At 32.4% G+C, this 22893-nt stretch overlaps 2 protein-coding genes across 2 annotated transcripts in view; one reads left to right on the forward strand and one right to left on the reverse strand.

Annotated features, from left to right (window-relative positions):
* The window catches only part of LOC148276783 (uncharacterized), a 166793-nt gene that overhangs the window by 134557 nt on the left and 9343 nt on the right, over positions 1-22893 (reverse strand). The window lies entirely within an intron of this gene.
* Positions 1-22893, forward strand: part of rhea (Talin_middle and talin-RS domain-containing protein rhea) — an 87593-nt gene that overhangs the window by 5950 nt on the left and 58750 nt on the right. The window contains exon 2 of the mRNA XM_088233750.1: positions 8194-8380. The gene's annotated coding sequence lies outside the window, so the exon portion shown is untranslated. The remainder of the gene's footprint in view (positions 1-8193; positions 8381-22893) is intronic.

The following is a 22893-nucleotide window of genomic DNA, read 5'->3' on the forward strand; positions in this document are numbered from 1 at the left end:
TGATAAATCACTTTTCGATTTCTGTTCTGTAAATGCCGGCATTCAAGTAAATGGCTAGGCCGTTGCTTCCCATACATGAAAGACAATTTTTTTCGATTTGCTCCTAAACTATGACTCCTAAACTAGTTGAAGATAAATTCTTTATAGCGATTACGAAGATACACTACCGATCCCCCCCACCTTCAAGTTTTGGGAAGGTATATCGATATGAAACAAGGGGAAGCATTTGTTACGGTACATATATCTGCGCACTAAAATGATATAGCCTCAGTATGACGTAGTGATAGTACAAGATAAAATTCTCCCTACCGATTACTAAGATACGCTACCGATTCCCCCACCATCAAGTTTTGATGTAAGTGCCTACATCAGTTTGTATCGACGGGTCTAGAACCCCTCGATACGTTTATCTACGCATTAAAAGTAAAAATTTTGCTCCACCGAGCAATTTTTCCTTTAATTACGATTTATTTAAATTTTGAATCGTTCTGAGATTGGCACTATTTTTTTCTTAAACGCTTATAAATTATATTTTTTTAAATATGAGCGAGAAATAAGTAAAATTTTAGGTAGTATTAAATTCTGACATAATTGTTAGTTTTTAAAACGAACGGCTAGATGCAAAAATAATGTCGCTTGATTCTGCCCTATTAACATATATCTAGGCGTTTTAAAGTTGCCACTGTAAAAAATAAATTTAGTTATTTTATTTTTTCCATCTGTTTTACTATATTTCTGGGAGAACGTATCGAGAGTCTGCCTTGTAATCGCTCAGAAGATAAATACAGACGATCGTTAAGCATACCGTCTTGGCAATTGTTAAAAGTCATATAAAAATTATGCTCAAGCGAGTATTTTTAGCTTGAATTGGGATTTATTGGAGTTTATAATTTCTTTGAAGGGGACACTTTCTATCACAGAAGCCTATTTTAGAAGTAAGGAACGCGGGCTAATTTTTGCGGTCATCAATTGGTTTGTTTTGATCATATGATGTCGAGATGACAAGTAGGTAGAACATACCGAGGTAAGATACAGATAGTACAGAAGTTAAGTATACCGTCTCGATATGTACAGATGAAGATAGCGTTCATAATGAGGAATTCCAGCCCAACCCGGAATTAAATTTGAAAAATATTTTCGTGTACACGTGAATATTTAAAAATTTTGGAGTAGGATAAAATATATCAATATATTCTAGCAATCGTCTACATGCGCTGGGTAATAAACATTCGGATTTAGGTGACATATTTTTATTGAAATTTCCAGCTTGTAAACAATTACTTGTAAAACATTTTAGTGTGGAATCAATATTTTCATTATGTTCTTTCTAAATAAGCATTGAAAAAGTTTTTACTGTATATACTCCACTGTAAGTACTTATGTATGTATGTAATGTAAAAGGTTCTTGTACCGTTAATTCTTGAAAAAAAAAAAAATAACGCACGCAAAATTAAAAAAAAATGTTAAAATTAGTATTCATTTTAAAATCGTAAATAATGACGTCACTCCTTATATCTACGTGTAGTATTTCCGCTTTAAAGCCCCCGCCCCGCACCTTGTAAGGAACGTTTTGACCATAGAAAAAAAAGAGTATAATTTGATATTTCAACCAGAGATTATGTCAAACTTCTAGGTTTTTCTAAATCGAAACGTTCATAAAAACAACCATAACATAGAAATGAGCAAATTACGATCAACTAAATGAAGTAATCGAAGCAATATTCCATAGATTCTTGTCAGTTTTGTTATTGGCTGGAGAAATACAACTTACCGCGGTCAGTGAAAGTAAGAACGCCAACCGTTTCATGACGTTACTACTGAAAAGTGACACACTGATTACAGTCATTTGGCGCGGTATTTGATAAATGTAACTTTAAACAATCATATTTTCGTAAATAACGCACAAAAAAAAATGCCTATTTAAATAGTACGCTAATAGAAAAAAATAAATTCCTCATTGAGGCCCTGTGTCCGATAATATCTCGTTCTAAAATAGTCGACTCACCTTTAGTTAGCCGAGGTAAAACCCCAAGAATATTGTAGCCCAAATCCTTCTATTTTTGTATGTTAGTAAAAATGGATAATTTTCAGTCATGTTATTACTTTTTATTCGCTTGGCAGAGTGGTTACCGCATTTTAAAAGTGTTTTTATTAAACAATGTTTTGAGTATGTCCAAATGTTCGTAGACAGGCTGGATTTCCTCCATAGAGAGATATTTAGATCTAAATTAATTGCGACGGAGAAACAAAACATTTTTTAGAGGGGAATATGGAAGTCTAGGCATTTACTTTACAGGGCCTATAAACTGTCATTTCGGTGCCGAAAATCGGCGTTTACAAACAAACAAACAAACCATCACGCCGTTTCCCCGTAAGGGTAGGCAGAGAGGATAGAACGCCACAACACTCTATCTTTGCATACAGATCTCGCTTCCTCTACATTCATACATCTTCTCATGCACGCGCGCCGATTATTCCGACTTTTGACATGTCCATCTTTAAGTATTTGTTGGATTTGGTCATGCCATGTCTTTCTCGGTCTTCCTCTATTTCTGCATCCATCTGTTAGCAGCGAAAAATTGTAAAATATGGAAATACCACGTACTACGAATACCGATAAAAATATATGAAATCGATTTAGAATAATGGATTGTATTTTTAAAATCTATGTAGATATCGTGGAGCAATGTTTTCATAAATAACTTTAAAAAAGAAAATATAATAAAAAATCGGCGGCCTCCGTGGTGTAGTGGTCAAGACGCTTGACTCACGCACGGGAGGAACCGGGTTCGATTCCCCGTGAGAACACAAAAATTAAAATGTGATTTTTCTCAAGCCCGGGTGCTCTGTGATGTAATTCACCACTGTAATTAGGCCTCCTGGCCTGTTGTGGTGCAAAAAAAAAATGTTAAAAAAATAAATAAAAAAATATGTCACTAGAAAAACGCGACATGTTTGGCATTGATAGTTGTGACGTCAAGATTCGTGACGATGTTCTAAAAAAATTTGAATGGTTTGGAACAAAGTTAAAAATAAAGATGAATCGTGACTTGTTAGGGGCGTGGCCAATACAATGATTGTTTTCGCGGGAATTCAAAATTACAAATTAAAAATATTTTTAATGCTAGGTTATAAGTAGCAAAAATTATTTTTTTATTGGACAGTATTTCAAAGACCCTTATTACTTTTAAAAGGTTAAAAAAACGTGATATTTTTTCTATTAGGTAATATTAGATTTAGTACAATAGGAAAATATCAGTTTTTTTAAACATTTTTAAAGTAATAAAGATCTATGATAATATATAAAGGTTCAGTAAAATATTTAAATATAAATAATTAAAGTTTGTAATTTTGAATTAAACTAATCCAAAATATTTTATTTATCGCATTTAGCACTATGATTTTTCAATATGTTGTAATTTTGAAATTACTCCGCCTGTGACTTCACAAGTTCTCTTCGGTGAGTTCCTTTACACATATACACACACCCTCACACAGTATAAATATATATAATCACCCTCACTAACACGTACAATAATAAAACTGATCTGATCTGAACTGATGAAAACTGAAATTAGTACTTAGCATAAATATTATTATGTTGTAATAAAAGTTATCCTCGTAATGTAATTGAGACACATTTTATGTTGATATTTCTACCGAAATATTGAAACCATTGTATAAATCCCATAATGTGTTTTGTTTTTATGAGAAAAAATGAATAAAATAAAACTCCTTTAATGGAAATTCATAAGTTTGCTTCTAATTTTATTTGATTTGTTTTTATTATATTTCATACGGAAAATTACAATTTATACAAAGTTGCTTTGACGATCTAACTAGGGTTATTTATCCCGTTCTAAGACAGTCAAAAAATAAATAAAAAACAGTAATCAATATACAGGGTGTTCTTTAAACCCTGTCACACCCGAAACCACGATGATCAGTACGACCAAAAAGACATATTGGCACATTAAAATGAATTTTTAGAACGAATAAAATTTACAAAAATTAAATATTTAAAAATAACAAATGGTTGCTTATTTCTGCAAGGGAGAAGCAAGGAGAGGGGAGGGGGGAGTCTGGTACACCGTCAACCACACGCCCCCCTCGCTTCTCCCCTGCAGAAGTGAGCAACCATTTGTTTTTTTCATTATTTTTTTTTTTAATCTGCGTTCTAAATATTGTTTTAAATACGCTAATATGTCGTCTTGCTCATACTGATCATCGTGGTTTCGTGGATGTGACAGGGTTTAATGAACACCCTGTATAGAAACAATGAGGAAGTTCAGTGGTTTTTTAAAAAATTTAAATTTGTTAATAGACTGTTAATCTAAGTCAAATTTTTAATTTTTATGTATCGTATTATCGGCGCTACGATTTTTCAAAGTTTTGTATTTCTGAAATAACTCCGCGTGTAACGTCAGAGGTTCATTTCCGCTTATTCTCATTCAGTTCTTCCCATTGGTCCAGAAGCGACAAGCATACCGGAAATCTTCCATAGCTCTCAGATCATAGGTTGATTCACATGAACTAGTGACGTCATTTAAAGTAGTGCGTTTTTATCAAAATATTTTTTATTATTTTTTCTGTACATTTTCAAGAAATTTTGCCGTACAATTTAATGCTCTAATTTTTACCCCACGTAAGAAAACATTTTTTGTATCCAATTTCCCGTAGGGCTGAAGTTCCTCATTGTAAAGGTAATGGAATAAGTGAAAAACATTGTAAAAATTGGAGTAAAAACATAGGGAAAATGTAGTTAAAACAGTAAAAATTAACTAAAAACATAGTAAAAAATGTAGTAAAAACATAGTAAAAAATGTAGTGAAAACATAGTAAAAAAAAATTATAAACCCAGTAAAATGCGTAGAAAAACAAAATACATTCTAAGAAACATATTTAAAGTCATAGTAAAAAAAAAATATGTGTGTAATAAAAAAACATAGAAAAATACCGAGTAAAAGGAGAGAAAAAAAACATAATAAAAAACAAGTTAAAGACATAATAAAAAAAATATTATTTGTACCCTCTGTAATACTCATACATCTGTTGTTTACTGTAAATATGTATGTAGAACTGTTGATTTCCCAAATAAAATAAAAGTTACTCGTAAAATAATAAATAAAATAATTAAATGTTTTAAAGCGTAAGAGAAGTACCTCGCACTGCACGCACCTAAACCTTACGCCTTCATCCCAGCGCATTATACAGTGGGCCGGGAGGCTGCGAGGCCGGGACCGGGCGCCTGGCGCCCTCGCGACGGGCGCCGCTACGCCCGGCGCCCGTCGGCCGGAGGCGTCGCGGCGCTATCGATTCGCCGGCCCGGGATTATTTCAAAACAAAAATAATCGCGTTCGAATTATTTTCGAGGGATTTGCGATTTTCCGGATCCCCGCGCCCCAATTTAATTTTAATTATATGTCATCGTAATAAATTATTTATCGAATGCAGCGTATCTGGGTCATCCTAAAAAAGTCAAATAAATAATCATTTTAATGTTAGTAAATAATTTATTTACTTGTAGTTATCGTTTGTTATCTTTAATGATACATTAATAATTATAGTAGAACTGAAACGCAATTTATTAAATCAAATAATAGTCCCTTATGTTAGCTAGGTAAAATAACAATTAATTATTTTAATTTTCTAAATATTAATATAATTTAGTCTATGAGGAACTTCAGCCCTACGGGAAATTGGATACAATAAATGTTTTCTTGTGCGCGGTAATTGGTGCTTGTACGGCAAAGTTTTCTAAAAATGTACGAAAAAGATAAATAAAAAACATTTTTATGAAAACGGACTGATTTGAATGACGTCACTGGTTCATATGAATTAACCTATGATATTTATTTATTTATTTTGTTCATTAACGCCCAAAAGGCATTTACAATAAATAAAAATCAAATACATGCTAACATACTAAATAATAAACACAGAATATACAGAAAAAATATGTGAAATTAGTTAAAAGGGACATAATAAAAAAAAAAACAATAATAACAAAGGTATGCAAGAAAAAACAGTAAGCATATAAACAAAAAATGCAAAGATATAAGCTTTTGAAATAAATTCTGTAAAGCAAACAATAAATAAAGTGTTACGGTTAGCAAGAAAGACATTTTTTAGTTAAATGAATAAACAAGCGAGCATATATTATCACGAAAAAATAAGAAATAAAAATATCTATGAAATGCGTATTTGCCAATACTACAGTGCAATTTGATATAATAGTAAAAAATAAAAAACAAGTGCAAGGTAATAAAAACAAACGAGTAAGTATTTTTTTAATTTCTGGAATCGAATTGTCAATGATAGTTTGACGAGCAGCTACAAATAAACTTGATATTGTGGACTTATAAGATGGTAAAGAATTGGACCGAATGTCTGCAGCCGTTCCATAAGTGTTACCTAACCGTTATGAGCGTTATGGAAGACTTCCGGTTTACTTGCCGTGGGAGGACCAATGGGGAGTGAATAAGACTAAGCGGAATAGAACCTCTGACGTCACACGCGGAGTTATTTCAGAAATACAAAACTCTAAAAAATCGAGGCGCTGATAATACGATTTATAAAAATTTGAAAAAAAAAATGGCTTATTTTAATAGTCTTTTAACAAATAAAAATATAAAAAATACACAGAACTTCCTCATTCAAAATTATAAAGTTTTTTTTTCTAAATTTGTTGCAACAGAGATGGAAAACACTTTTGAGAAGGTAGTGTGGAAGTCTAGGTATTTAAAGTGCTAATGTCCTGTCTTTTTCTGAATTAAGTGGCCACTTTACGCACTGTGTATCATTCACATTCTACCCACGTTTAAGTTCCGCACTCACTTCTCAAAAATGTTTTCCATCTCTGTTACAACAAATTTAGATGTGATTACTCCCAAGGGAGGAAATCCAGCATGTCTGCAAGCATTTGGACATACTCAAAACGTTGTTTTTTTTAATTTATTTTCGCATGTTGTGTTCACATATAATTAATAAACAATATCTAAAAGTAACAAATTGTAATTGTTATACCAATGTCGTATGTATTGTTTTTTGTTTGTTACTACTACTACTACTACCATCACGCCATTTCCCCGTAGGGGTAGGCAGAGAGAATGGACCGCCACACACGTCTATCCTGGCATACAATCCTAGCTTCTTCCACATTCATACATCTTGGCGGCCTCCGTGGTGTAGTGGTCAAGACGCTTGACTCAGGCACGGAAGGTTCCGGGTTCGATTCCCGGTGAGAACACAAAAATAAAATGTGATTTTTCTCAAGCCTGGGTGCTCTGTGATGTAATTCACCACTGTAATTAGGCCTCCTGGCCTGTTGTGGTGCAAAAAAAAAAAAAAAAAAAAAAAAATCTTGTCATACATGCCCTTCGGTTCTGTCTGCTTTTGACATGACCAGACTTAAGATTTTTATTTATCTGATCATGCCACGTCTTCCTCGGTCGTCCTCGTCTTACGTTGCCGTTCATTTTCGCCATATATACTTGTCTTACCATTCTTTCGTCGTCTGTTCGTTCTACATGACCCAACCATCTCAGAGACCCTTTCTTAATCTTATCAATTATACTTGACTCAGATTTACACTCTCGCCTGATTTCATCATTCGTAACTCTGTCATACATTGATTTCCCACACATTAGTCTAAGAGATCGCAATTTAACCGCGTTCACTCGGCTATCATCCTTCCTCTGTCAGTTCCATGTTTCACTTCCATACATAAGTGTTGGGACTAAAACTCCGTTGTGCACTGCCAGTTTAGCTTCGATTGACATATTTTTATTAGAAATTACTGTGCTTAGTGCTCCGTTCATTTTGTGCCCGCATTCACTCTTCTTTCAACATCTTTTTTCTACTCTTCCATCTCTTGAAAACATGCTTCTCAGATACACAAATTCTTCTACTTGCTCGAGACATTCGTTGTTTATATTTATTAAGCAGTCAGTAACCTCACTGTCCCTTTCAAAAACCATCACTTTTGACTTACTTTCGTTCATCGCCAATTCACTCTCTAGGCATACATCATTCATTCTTGAGACTATTTGCTATTTTTTTTAATGGCTTCGTTTTAAAAGTCTATTCACAAATAAAATTTAAAAACCACTGAACTTCATTTGAATGTACACAAATTTTGATGTGTTTTTTTTGTTTCGATAAATAATTAAATATTCTTTCTCTTTTTTCTAGGTTACTGATGCCGTAAGGTGCAAAAGGACTCAGTGATAAAATCTTACGTTTTTTTAGTTTAATTATTCTCGAGTTTTATTTTGTTTTGATATTGAAATTTTAAAGCAAACCATTTGTGCAAACATCGCGTGGAATCCATAGACATTTCTCCGACTACCGTCTAGAATCCGAAATTCCGATACTTTTGGTGAGTCCCTGTTTATATTTTTTATTTATTTGTTTATGCGCCCAGTGGGCGTTTTTAGGGACGATACATTATACATGGATGGTGCTATGCAAAAATGAGCCAAGCCACAAAATAATAAATAAATGTGTTAATGTCAGAATGATGAATTTAAAGTGATATTCTTACTTTGAAAAAATAGTTTCATAAGTTTAAACTTACAAATTCTCTGTTATATTTGTTGCTATAAGAGGTAAAACAGAGTATTAAAAAAATAAAGTATAATTACATAGCAATGAAATACATATTAATTGTAAAAATAGTAGACAAAAATCCCACAAAGGCATAGCCTGTTCCTGGGTATACAAGAAAGGTTTAATGAATTTTTGCTCCTACAATAAATAGACAGTTATAATATTTTTGTGTAACATAAGATAGAGAAAACAAAATATTCTGTAAAATATTATATTGTATTTTTTTCATAGTAATGAAAAAAGAAAATAAAAAATATTTTTAAAAAACATCTAAATATTCCTTATTATTAAAGGGCAACAAAATATATCATAGAAAAAAAGAGTTAATATCTTTGGTTAGAATCCAGAATAGTGCGTGTTTTTTAAAAGAAGGAAAATTTTGAAAGTTTGGAATCAATGAAATATAAATACAACAATATTTTGAGTTTGTCCAAATTTTTGTTGACAAGGACTGGATTCAACTCCCTGGGGAGCTTTTTATATTAACATTTTATAACAGAGATGAATAACATTTAAGAGAAGGTAATATAGAAGTCCAGGTATCTACAGGGCTTATGACCTGTCAATGGCTGGTTTAAGTGGCCACTTTACACACTGTGAAACATTCACCATTCTGCCCATATTTGAACATCGTACGCGTACGCGTTGACTTATGACTGCGAAATGTCGAAATCCGTGAATTGTGTAAGGCTGTGACATGCCTTATCGACAGAATCAAGAAAGGGGTGCTGCGTTGGTTTGGACATGTAGAGCGAATGGACAGCGAAAGAACGGCTAAAAGGATTTACGATGCGAATGTTGATGGATGCAGAAAACGAGGAAGACCGAGAAAGGCATGGCACGATCAAGTCCGTCAAATCCTTGAATATGTATATGTCAAAAGTAGGAATAATCGGCTTGCGTGCATGAGAAGACGTATGAATGTAGAACAAGAAGGTATGTATGCAAAGATAGAGTGATATGGCGTTCTATCCTCTCTACCTACCCCAACGGGGAAACGGCGTTGTTGTTGGATAATGTTCATTGAAGTAGTTTTATAATCTTAAATCAATTTAAAAAAAAAAATAGTTTAGTCGTTTTCGTTTTAAAGGTGCGATATGACCCAAGTGCGACCCGCACTGATCCTTACATAAAATATTTGAGCCCTCTTGCAACAAAAGGTTGCCGACTCATGGAGTAGCTTCTCACACACTATAAACTCTCAGGACTGCGCTCGGGGGTGAGCTGTGTGCTGTTTAGTTTATATCTAGTCCTAGAAACAAGGGTAGGCTCTACCTTGCAAAAGTCTATACAGGGTGTTCTTTAAACCCTGTCACATCCGATACTACGACGATCAGTATGGGCTAGAAGACATATAAAAAAAATTATTCAAAACATTTTTTTTTTAAAATTAAAATATTAAAAAAAAAAAATTGTTGCTTACATAGGGGAGAAGCGAGGGGAGCTGTTGTCGGCGTATCAGTCTCCCCCCCCTCGTTTCTCCCCGGCAGAAGTAAGCAACCATTTGATTTTTAGATATATATTTTTTTAAATTTTATTCGTTCTAAAAAATTATTTTAATGTGCCAATATGTCTTCTTGCCCGTACTGATCATCGTGTTTTCGGATGTGACAGGGTTTAATGAACACCCTGTATATGTTCCAAGTTCGCAGCCACTCGGGCCTCGCGGCGCGTAAATTTGACTCTTTCAACTAGACGAAAGAGGCCAGTGGTGGTAATGCGGGTAGTTTTTTAGGCCACTTAAACCAGCCAATGATAGGGCATACGCCCTGTAAATGCCTAGGCTTCCATATTCCCTTCTTTAAAATGCTTTCCATCCCCGTTGTAGTTTATTTGATTGTTTTTATTATTTTATTAATATTAATTACTTTTTTTATTTTATTATTATGTTGACTTTGTTAAACAACTAATTTAAGGCATGTTTCACTTTTTGTAAAGCGTTTCCCTCGGCACGGGACACCCCGGTGAGGGAACATTATTCTGTATAAAAAAACGAATACAAACGTTGTAAAAGTGTTTATTAAAAAATTAATATTTGCGTAAATTATTATGAAAATAAAACTTTGTTATCAGTGTTACACAATTTTATTCTCTCTTAGCCGAGCGATGTCTTCCCACACATTAAATCTTAGACTTACTTATTGCAACTTCCACTTATGTGCTAAAGTTTAAGAAATAAATTCGACTTAATGTTCTGTCCATGTTTGCATATCCGTACTTAAGATAACCATCCATTCATATGCCAACACCTTAGATAAGAATAAAACCCCCCTGCTCTAAGTTTCACTGATTAATCTGTTTATTTTTTGTTTAGATTCGATGACATTGTGAACAATATTCTGTGTTTATTATATTAGTTTTATATCACCCGTCGATGGGAGGAGTGCTCTCCCGAAACTATAGTTGTGTTCTTGTAAAATAATAAAATTGTGTAACACTGATAACAAAGTTTTATTTTCATAATAATTTATAATGAAGTGTTACGAAGTGAATGCCGATTCAATTAAAAATATAATATTTGCGTTCTTATGATTTATCCAAATATTGTCATTGCGCCAGGAAGCGAACCCGTTACCCACGACGTGCGACAATCATGTTAACCTATACACCACGTCTTGAATGAAAATTTCTCTTTGAATTTATTTTTAGTCTTATTTATTTATTGACACTTTATATACATATACAATAAATATACATATAAGGGCGGGCATATTGCCTTAAGGCAATTTCTTCCTACCTACCCAAACCGTTCAGTTTGAGAAAATTATAAATACATGGACATATTGAATCTTACAATTTTATACAAAAATTAATAGCAAAGATTAACAAAAATAAATATATGTATAAAAAAAAAATAATACTTTACTATGAAGAGAGGAGAGGGGATGGGAAGGAAAGAAGAAGGATAATGGAACAATTTAAATATTTAGATAGTGGCATTTCAATCTCGACTTAAATGTAAATAAAGAAGGGGCGTCTCTAACATTAGTGGGTAGATTATTCCACAATCGAGCGGAGGCTGTGAAAGAGGAGGCAAAAAAATTAGAGCGATGACAGGGTATAAAAAGGGTTCTCTCGTTAATAGAACGAAGAGATAGTCCGTGTAGTCTTACGCAGTATAAGCTTTAGGGCATTTTGTGCTACAGAAATGAAAAAATTATTTCTTCCAGAAATTTTCCCTCTTATAAACAGCCTCCTGGCATAAGGACCTCCCGATCTAGCCAGTAATTTCTCGAGCCAGGGGGGCGGGGCCCAGAGGCGCCATGCGGGCGGTGGGGGGGAACACACCCCCTCCCAATTTCCGAGAGGAAAATAATATTAACTCTTAACACAATAATAGAAAATTATCAATTAAGTGCAAATTTTAGGAAATATCAGTCAGATCTTCTTTTCACATACCAAAAGGATTAACATACTACAACAGAGATGAAGAACATTTAAGAAAAGGTAATATATAAGTCTAGGCATCTACAGGGCTTATGACCTGTCATTGGCTGGTTTAAGTGGCCACTTTACACACTGTGTAACATTCACCATTTTGCCTATGTTTGAACATCCATATTTCTTCAATTCTTCCATCTGTTGATTTAAGTGAAGTTAAAGAGCTGAAACCTTTATTGTTGTGAACCTTTGTTAACCTTAATGACCCCCGAGGGGGTGAAATCCAGTCTTTTGTCTATGAACATTTGGACAAACTCAAATATTGTAATAAAAGTTAAGAATTAAAATAAAGAGGAAAAAATATGCTCAGATGTAAAAATAAAATAAAATAATAATAACATTTAAAAAAAAAAAAAGGAAAAACATAAATATACATATACATATTTTAAGGGATTCAAAGAAACGATGAGAAGAATCTTTAAAAAATCTTTAAATAAGAAAATAAATTTAAGTCTGGTAACTGAACTGGTAACAAGACAGACATAACAAGAATACAAAGACAACAAAATAAAATTCTTAAACTAACATACAACCTACCCTACCTGACCTCTACGACTGAACTGTACAAAAAAACGCACCAGTTTGACACAAACTACTTGACTAAAATTGAGACCTTAAAAATTGTGCACAAAATAACACCGGGAAACATACAAGACGACGACATAATATTAGTCAAAAATGCTGACATACACAAATATAACACCAGACAACAACAACACTATCATATTGAAAAAGCAAAGACAAACACAGGACAGTCAAAAATACTACATAATGGACTTAAACACTACAACGACTTACCTTACTACTTGAAAACTTTTACTGGAGACAAATTTAAAATCAATCTGAAAAAGCACATGATGGCTGAACTAACTAGACTAGACGAGACATAAAATGACTAGACAATATTAATTTTCTAATGTAACCCTAACGGGTTTTTTAAAATTGTAAATAAATAAAATAAATAAAAAAGTCAATTTAAAAACATCTTCAAAATTAATGACACATAGTAAGAGCAGCAATATATTGATTTTATATACATATACAATGTAAGTAATTATTTAATTAATAAAAGTAATTATTTTTAATTATTAAATTAGTTTAAAAGTATACAAACATGTAAATGCAGCAGAGAAAAAAGAAAGAATAACAGACATAGGTAATATTTATAATTATGTAAAAGGTTCATGGAACTGTAAATAAATAAAAACATACAGAAATATATTTTTATTTTATAACTTATTTATTTATTTATTTGACACTTTATATACATATACAAAAAATATACATATAAGGGCAGGCATATTGCCTTAAGGCAATTTCTTCCTACCTACCCAAACCGTTCAGTTTGAGAAAATTATAAATACATGGACATATTGAATCTTACAATTTTATACAAAAATTAAAAGCAAAGATTAACAAAAATAAATATATATATATAAAAAAAAAAAATAACACTATACTATGAAGAGAGGAGAGGGGATGGGAAGGAAAGAAGAAGGATAAAGGAACAATTTAAATATTTAGATAGTGACATTTTAATCTTGACTTAAATGTAAATAATGAAGGGGCGTCTCTAACATTAGTGGGTAGATTATTCCACAATCGAGCGGCTACTACTGTGAAAGAGGAGGCAAAAAAATTAGAGCGATGACAGGGTATTAAAAGGGTTCTCTCGTTACTAGAACGAAGAGATAGTCCGTGTTGTGAAAGAGGTTGGATGAGCTCTCTCAGATAAACGGGCGAAGTGGGATTATTAAAAATATCGTGAAGAAGTGATAGAATGTGAATGTTTCTTCTATGCCTGATACTGAGCCAGTGTAGTTGCGTGCGATACTCGGTTATGTGGTCAAATTTGCGAAGATTAAAGATATAACGAAGACAAATATTCTGCAATCGTTCTAACTCATCAAGCAATTCAGAGTTAGCATCTGGATAACATACATCTGCGTAGTCAAGGAATGAAAGAAGTAAGCTCTGGACTAATGTTTGCTTAACATTAATTGGCAAGAAATTCTGTAATCTTTTAAGTGAGTGCAAACTGCTATAAAGTTTACGACTAACTTCGTTAACCTGATCGTGCCACTCTAAATGCTTATGAATGATAATACCTAAGTTTTTGACTGAAGTCATGGATGGAATTTCTGTACCATCTATTTTGAAAAGAGGAAGTGTGGAAAAATTCACCTTTGAATACATTTGTTTACTATTAACAAGTACAATTTGGGTTTTTGTTGGATTTATGAGAAGTCCATGTTTTTTTGTCCACGAAGAGATATGGTCGAGTGCAAGTGACATTACTCTATGTGTTTCAACAATGTCGACGGGCTCGAAATGAATATACAATTGCAAATCATCGGCATGTAAATGGTACGAACAGGGGAGGTTTCATAACTTCATATGTTCACTCTGCATCGGTCGTTGCTTGTTGCAAAAGGGGGACAGCTCCGTCTGTTTCCGAATTGCAAACATGGTGCAGATTCAAGTTTTAATAGCTCGCCTGTTTTTCGACGTAATTCACTCTCTCGTGTATCAAACGATAACTTTTTTTTACAAATATTATGTGGAAAAAGTGGAACGTCAAACAATTGGATCTACTCCCCTCTTCATCATTTTAAACCCCCGTGTGGCTGTGATGTCACACGAGTCTACATAAAACACAAGTCTTGATATATCTCTCTTATTTATAAAAAATATGTTTTTTTTGTTGATATAACAGGTTAAAATTGTATGATTATTTTTACAAACTGTAGAAAACCGATTATTTAACAGTAGTAAACTTTTATAGGCGCAAATTTAAAAAAAAAAAAATTCTGATAATATTTCATTGATCCCAAACTTTTAAAATTTTCCTTCTTTTAAAAAACACGCACTATCCTGGATTCAAACTAAAGATATTAACTCATTTTTTCTATAAAATATTTTGTTGCCCTTTAATAATAAGGAATATTTTTATGCTTTTTTAACTATTTTTTATTTCCTTTTTAAGTATTATAAAATAAAAAAGTACCTTAAAATCTTTTACATAATATTTTCTTTTCTCTTTCTCATATTACACAAAAATATTATAACTGTCTATTTATTTTAGACACAAAAATTCGTAAACCTTTCTTGTATACCCAGGAACAGGCTATGCCTTCGTGGAATTTTTGTTTACTATTTTTACTGTTAATATGTATTTCTTTGCTATGTAATTATCCTTTATTTTTTAATACTCTGTTTTACCTCTTATGTATCTTGGAGAAAAACGCGTTTAAAATTTTAATTAACATTAAACCATTTAAGCTCAGTTGAGCTCAATAAAATTAAATATCCCAACTAAAAATCTCAGACAAAACTTACTCTTTCATAACGATAACCATAGAACTAACTATGGCTTTCATTCCCCTATGCCCAGAATTCTCAGGTCTGCCAACAAACATACCAGTGTTGATTTCTTTGATAACAAGTTGTCTTCTTTCAAAAGATCATTATATGTTTTTATTATATGTTTAATCGATCATTATATGTACATGGAGCTGGCAGAGGAAGGATGAAAGCCGAGTGAACGCGGTTGAAATGCGATCTCTTAGACGAATGTGTGGGAAATCAATGTATGACAGGGTTACGAATGATGAAATCAGGCGAGACTGTAAATCTGAGACAAGTATAATTGATAAGATTAAGAAAGGGTCTCTGAGATGGTTTGGTCACGTAGAACGAATGGACGACGAGAGAATGGTAAAACGAGTATATATGGCAAAAATGAACGGCAACGTTAGGCGAGGACGACCGAGGAAGACGTGGCATGATCAGATAAACCAAAATCTTAAGTCTGGTCATGTCAAAAACAGACAGAACCGAAGGGCATGTATGTCAAGATGTATGAATGTGGAAGAGGCTAGGATTGTATGCCAGGATAGACGTGTGTGGCGGTCCATTCTCTCTGCCTACCCCTACGGGGAAATGGCGTGATGGTAGTAGTAGTAGTAGTAGTTATATGCTACCATGCCAGCACCATACATTTGACCTTTTAAATAACCACATTGATTTTTAAAAATTATTTATGGATTATTACATTCATTTTGCAAAAATAATATATCATTTTTTATTCATACTCTGTTGTTGATGATTATATTTTTTACGCCCTGCGAAAATTTTGTCCTTGTCTTTTATTTAGTTTTGTCTGGTAGTTTATTGTACAATTTCAGTCCCCGGTTTATTAGTCTCGATTGTCCTTGTCTTGTTTTCTTGTGTATCGTAACAAAATATTGTAATAAAACCAACTGGTCCAAGAAAAAGTTCAAAAATTTAAAAAAATGTTTTCAGGCGTTGCTTATTATGTGAAATAATTCGATCAAATGAATCTCTTCGCAACAATAAAAGCTTCAGCTCATATCCTTCACTAAAATCAACAGATGGAAGAATTGAAGAAATGATGAGGTTCAAACATGGGCAAAATGGTGAATGTTACACAGTGTGTAAAGTGGCCACTTAAACCAGCCAACGACAGGTCATAAGCCCTGTAAATGCCTAGACTTCCATATTCCCTTCTATAAAATGTTCTCCATCTCTGTTGTAATTTGTTAATCTCAATGACTCCCTAGGGGATGAAATCCAGTCTTTTGCATTTATTTGTTTATTTAGGATCATTTTTACAGCGTTATTTTTGTAAAAATCATATCAAGGGCGCTGTACAATAAGCATCCCAACACGCCTTGCAGCTACAGAGCGCATAGGCGGTTGGGATTCTAGTTCCCCATTTCCAAGAATATTTTTTGTATATATTTTTATTTAAGAAGGTAAACATGAACACAAAATTATAAAAGGAAAAATAATTGAACCCACTAAACCGCTTTGCCGGCTTGTCAGCAGGTTTCTTATTTTTCCCTTACAAAGAAAAATGTTAGAGAAATTATATAATTTAAAAAGTAATGTAAACATTATTAAGAACTAAAAGCATACGTATTTTTACACAAAATTTATTTACATAAAATTAAAAAGATGACGGTTAACATAAAATAATAATCAATATAAAGCCTTGTTACATATGAGCCGTTTAATTATTTTTTCCTTAAAAGTTTTGTTAACATTTTCTTTTAAAATCTGCTCCGGAATCTTATTAAAAATTTTAGTCATTGTATAATGAAGTGTTCTTTGGCCATACAATCTAATTTTAATAATGATATATTAGCTTGATTACAATACGTCTTGCAGCTCCATAGCGCATGGACGTTTTTTTTCTTTTTTTTTTTTAATTCTAAACAATTTTTTTAATTCCCGCCAAACTGCAAAAGCAGTTTTTTTGCAGGGATTTCTCTCTTTAAACATTTTTGCAACACAATATAATAATGTTTACATAAAATATTTTTTAAAAAATCTTTAAAATATCAATAAAATATAAGGTTAAAAAAATTAAATACAAGTAAATCAAGTCTTTTTTGTTAACGAAATATATAAAAAATAATAAACACTTTTTTTGACACTGTTTTAAATTGTTTGGTTTCCCCATTTTTATAATTTTAAAAATCTATCATTTATTTATGGATGGGGATGTGCAAATGACACACTGATCAAGAAAATAATTATAGCACAAAAATCTTTAATAAAAATTATTTTAAGAGTCCCAATCAGAACTAGCTCCCTCGGTATATTTGAAAATCTTAATGTCAAATCTATAAAACAACTTTATGTAAAAACTTTGTTACTATACGCACGTAAACATTATTCTCTACCTTCCGTTACAAATACAAGAGTTACTAGATACTCCACCACGATGCTGCAATAAAAAAATACAACCTTCGGTCAAAGAGGATTGGTCTACTACTCGGTTAAAGTGTACAATCTACTTCCATTATCCATAAGGACAATTAGTAAGTTCTCACAATATAAAATTGCCATTAAGGAATGGATAGTGGAGGTGGGTTGCGCACGGATCGATGAGTGGATCAAGCCAAATAGGTAAAATGTATGCACTGTTTATGAAACTTTTTTAATTGGTCTTTATAAATTAGTTTAGTTTTTTATGAATATTTTTTTTTTATTGTTTAATATGTTAACTTTGTTAAATAGCTAATCTTAGGCATGTTTCACATTTTGTAAAATGTTTTCCTCGGCACGGGACACCCCAGTGGGGAACATTATTCTGTATAAAAAAAAGAATACAAACAATGTAAAAGTATAAATAAATAAACATTATTATATTGTTTCATTAAAATTATTCATTGTCAATTTTTGATGGAATTCCATTGTAATGATGTAATAACTTATATTTACATATAAGGTATTAATTTAAAAAATACTTGGTACACTTCCACTTATTTATTTTGACCAATTAGCGCTTTCACCCTCTAATTCTAGATTCTATAGATTGGAAATTTTAGAAATAAATAGGATAAAAAATAAAAGCGATAGAATTTTAATAAATCAGCAGACAGAATTTTTAAACTCAACCTTTTTAGCCTCCTTAGTTGGACTCTGTACATTGTAAAAAAACAATAAATATTTTTCAAATAATAGAAAATTCTCTTAAAGTACACCGCCAACACATGTTTCAATAATTTGTCTCACTCTGTTCCATTGAAATATTGCGTGTTGTATATTTTTCAACTTATTTTTAAATGTACCTACACTTAAGATAATATTTAGTTTTATATAAATTACCCTTACACTGTATAATATTCACCAGTCTGAAGATGCCCATTAGAGGGTGAAAGCGCTTATTGGTCAAAATAAATAAGTGGAAGTGTACCAAGTATTTTTTAAAATAATAACTTATATGTAAATATAAGTTATTACATCATTATTATATTGTATTTCCTGGTCTACTTCAAATATTGTCGAGCGGCTTAAAATTCTGGAGCGGCATTACCCCGCAATGCAACACGACGCCGGCGATACAGCACTGTATCTATAGGGATTTCTTAGCATGGTCTTTTAAGACAAAAGTTCGTGTTTTTTTCCCGCTGGTTTCGATCTGATTCCGCAGCGCCAGCTCCAGTCGAACATCCACACATCCCCGGATTATATTTTCATCCCTATCCGTCCTTAAATCAGAGTCATTGCTCCACAATTTTCGCCACCACCCCTCGCTAGGCATCCATCCCCTCCCCGCGCCGCCCCGGCCCGCCCCGCATCCCCTCCAGGCCGTCCCTCCGTCCGCCCTCCCCAGTCTCCAGTCGGCAACCGACGGCATTCGGCCGCCGGCCGCCGACGCAGGAGGTCGTGCAGTCGCCTCACCCTCCTGCCCTCGGGTCCTGTTGGCGGCGAGGGATGAACGGACGGAAAATGCGGTCAGTACCTCTAGTCTAGTATTACCCGTAGAGAGCTTGTAGCCAATTTCTTAGATTCGTAACAGTGATTCTTTGTATTTTATTATTTTTACTTGTGATACATTTTATTTTGTCGGTCGTCGTTTTGAAAATTTTCGTTTACGTCCTGACGATAAAATCCGGTTAATGTTTATATCTTATGAATTTTCTTGAAATTTCTGCTAACGTTATGTACATAGGTTTTCTTTACAATATCTCCCATTATTCACACACCAACTGCACTTTTTATTTATTAAAATTTTTCATTGATAAACCCATACATACATTTAACAAAATATTTTTACTTTTAAAATTCACATTCTACTGTTAATAATAATATTTTTAACATCTTTTGTAAAGGTTGTCTGAGTCTTTTGTTTAGTTTTGTCTGATAGTTCATTGTATAATTGCAGTCTCTGGTTTATTAGTCTAGATTGTCCTTTTCTAGTTTTAGAAGGTTGTATATGATATTTATCTGATATTCTCGTGTTGTGTCCATATTTACAACAATTTTTTTCATGTTTTAATTCTTCGTCCACAATTACATCAGTGGCTAATTTATGAATAAATGTGCCACCAAGTTCGTATTTTACAACTTTAAAAACAATATATTTCTGTACCAGTTTGACATAAACTACTTGACTAAAATTGAGACTTTAAAAATTGTGCACCAAATAACACTGGGAAACATACAAGACGACGACATAATATTAGTCAAAAATGCTGACATACACAAATATAACACCAGACAACAACAACACTATCGTATTGAAAAAGCAAAGACAAACACGGGACAGTCAAAAACACTACATAATGGACTTAAACACTACAACGATTTACCTTACTACTTGAAAACTTTTACTGGAGACAAATTTAAAATCAATCTGAAAAAGCACATGATGACTGAACTAACTAGACTAGACGAGACATAAAATGACTAGACAATATTAAATTTCTAATGTAACCCTGACGGGTTTTTTAAAATTGTAAATAAATAAAAAAAATAAAAAAACGCTTTGCCAATTCAGTCTTTTCTTGACATTTTGACAAACTTGTAATTTCTATATGTGTTTATTCTTTTACCATATTATATTATTATAAAAACGAGTCCTTCGGTAAAATACGTGGCTGTATGAACTCTTGACCAACTTTAAGTTAAATCAAAATTTCCTCAACTACTTCAGAATTCTTGAAAACTTTTACTATCCTTATCACAACTCTTCAAGAATCAGTGAAAATTTCTTAAAATTTTTATTTTTTTAACTCCAATTTCTGTGAAATTCGTGATTTTTTTGGCTACCAAAAACTTCTGAATGAAAAGTATAAAACTGTTCGTTATTTGTTTTAAATTTCTGCCATCGTCAATGTAATCATGTATTTTTCATGGAGACATTCTTATTTAAGTATTTATTTTAAATATTAAAAAAAAAAATGAATTTGTAAAAGTTGAAACGCGTTCACATTGTAGATTTTGAGTGAAATTTTCTCAATATTAATTTTTTGTTTTTTATTGAGCCGAGCTCTTTTAGCGAAATTTCTTGAAATTATTAAAATCAAAAGTTGAAACTTACGTGTTTACTTTTTTCATTTAAATGATTTATTTTATTATATAAATAAAACACGAGTGATACTTTAATCCACAAATTTGGAATATCCAGTGACCGGTTTCATCGCTTTCGCGACATCTTCGAGACTGGTATCTTTATTAAAAAGTTAAATGTATTTATACAGAACAGAGGTAAGGATAGATAATTCAAAGTTATATGTAAGTAAATTAAATAAAGTTATTTTTACCTTAAGGATCATTATCAACAAAATTTCTTTGGGTTAACTAATGAATTGATATAATGCTATTTTAACTCATTAAAACTCATTAAAATACATTTAACTTTTTAATAAAGATACTAGTCTCAAAGATGTCGCGAAAGCGATGAAACCGGTCACTGGATATTCCAAATTTGTGGATTAAAGTATCACTCGTGTTTTATTTATATAATAAATTACAATGAATTTCCATCAAGAATTTTCACTTACAAACTTAAAAATGATTTATTGACAATTCTTGATGGAACTCCATTGTAATGATGTAATAACTTATATTTCCATATAAGTTGTTAATTTAAAAAATACTTGGTACACTTCCACTTATTTATTTTGACCAATTAGCGCTTTCACCCTCTAATGGGCATCTTCAGACTGGTGAATATTATACAGTGTAAGGGTAATTTATATAAAACTAAATATTATCTTAAGTGTAGGTACATTTGAAAATAAGTTGAAAAAGATACAATACGCAATATTGCAATGGAACAGAGTGAGACTAATTATTGAAACATGTGTTGGCGGCGGTGTACTTTAAGAAAATATTATATTATTTAAAATATATTTATTGTTTTATTACAATGTACAGGGTCTAACTAAGGGGGCTAATGAGGGTGAGTTTTTAAATTCTATCTGCTGATTTATTAAAATTCTATCGCTATTATTTTTTATCCTATTTATTTCTAAAATTTCTAATTTATCTAACTTTTGACCTTCATGTTTTAAATGTGATGCATAGTTTGATGAGTCGTTATTTAATCTATGTGAAGCTAAATGTTCTTTCACTCTGTATTTAATAGCTACACTTGTAATAACTTACACTTGTAATAATGTAAGCTACAATGTACCTACACTTCAGATAATATTTAGTTTTATATAAATTACCCTTACACTGTATAATATTCACCAGTCTGAAGATGCCCATTAGAGGGTGAAAGCGCTAATTGGTCAAAATAAATAAGTGGAAGTGTACCAAGTATTTTTTAAATTAATAACTTATATGGAAATATAACTACTTAATCCTACCCATATGATGCTGTGCCAGTGCTCGATGTTGACATTTTGGAAATACCTGCTGAATGTCATTGTGGTAGTTTTAATAAACTTTTTGAAAAAAGAAAGACAAATTTCTCTGAGCGTCGTACGTGATTTTTACAAACTTCAGTAGCTCAAGCACAAATAACTATCGACGTGCTAATAAGCGGCGTGATAGCAATTGCTCACCGTGGTTGTCAATCGTATTCGCGATCACAATGGAACATCCGCGAACACCTAATATTAAACGTCAAAATATTAACGTTTCGCGACGTATAATCCTGCTGCGCAATCACATATTTGAATTTCACCGGTGTAAATTTTGAAAATATTCCAAAACTGCTATTTTTATTTATTATTTATCATGATATTGATTGCATTTAGTCGGCGGTTGGCAAGCCCAATGTCAAGAAAAGCCGTCGCCATAGTAATTGTAATTTTTTTATAGTAAACGCTGATTTTTTGCTAGGGAACTGTATTTACTTACGAGGAAAACAAAAAACAAACCGATCCGAGCCTTGACTTGAAGATTACACACGCGTTGACTTATGACTTCGATAACTTAAGCATGTTCATTTTTGTTCACTATGATCGCTCAAATGCTTAGCATGTTTTTAAGCAGTCGATAGTTATTTGTGATTAAGCTACTGGTAAGAAATAACTTAACAAAATATTAAAACGGCGGCCTCCGTGTTGTTTG

This window comes from Micrasema longulum, unplaced genomic scaffold (assembly GCF_059751315.1).
Source record: "Micrasema longulum isolate JH-2025_06_02 unplaced genomic scaffold, ASM5975131v1 h1tg001146l, whole genome shotgun sequence".
Classification (NCBI taxonomy): domain Eukaryota; kingdom Metazoa; phylum Arthropoda; class Insecta; order Trichoptera; family Brachycentridae; genus Micrasema; species Micrasema longulum.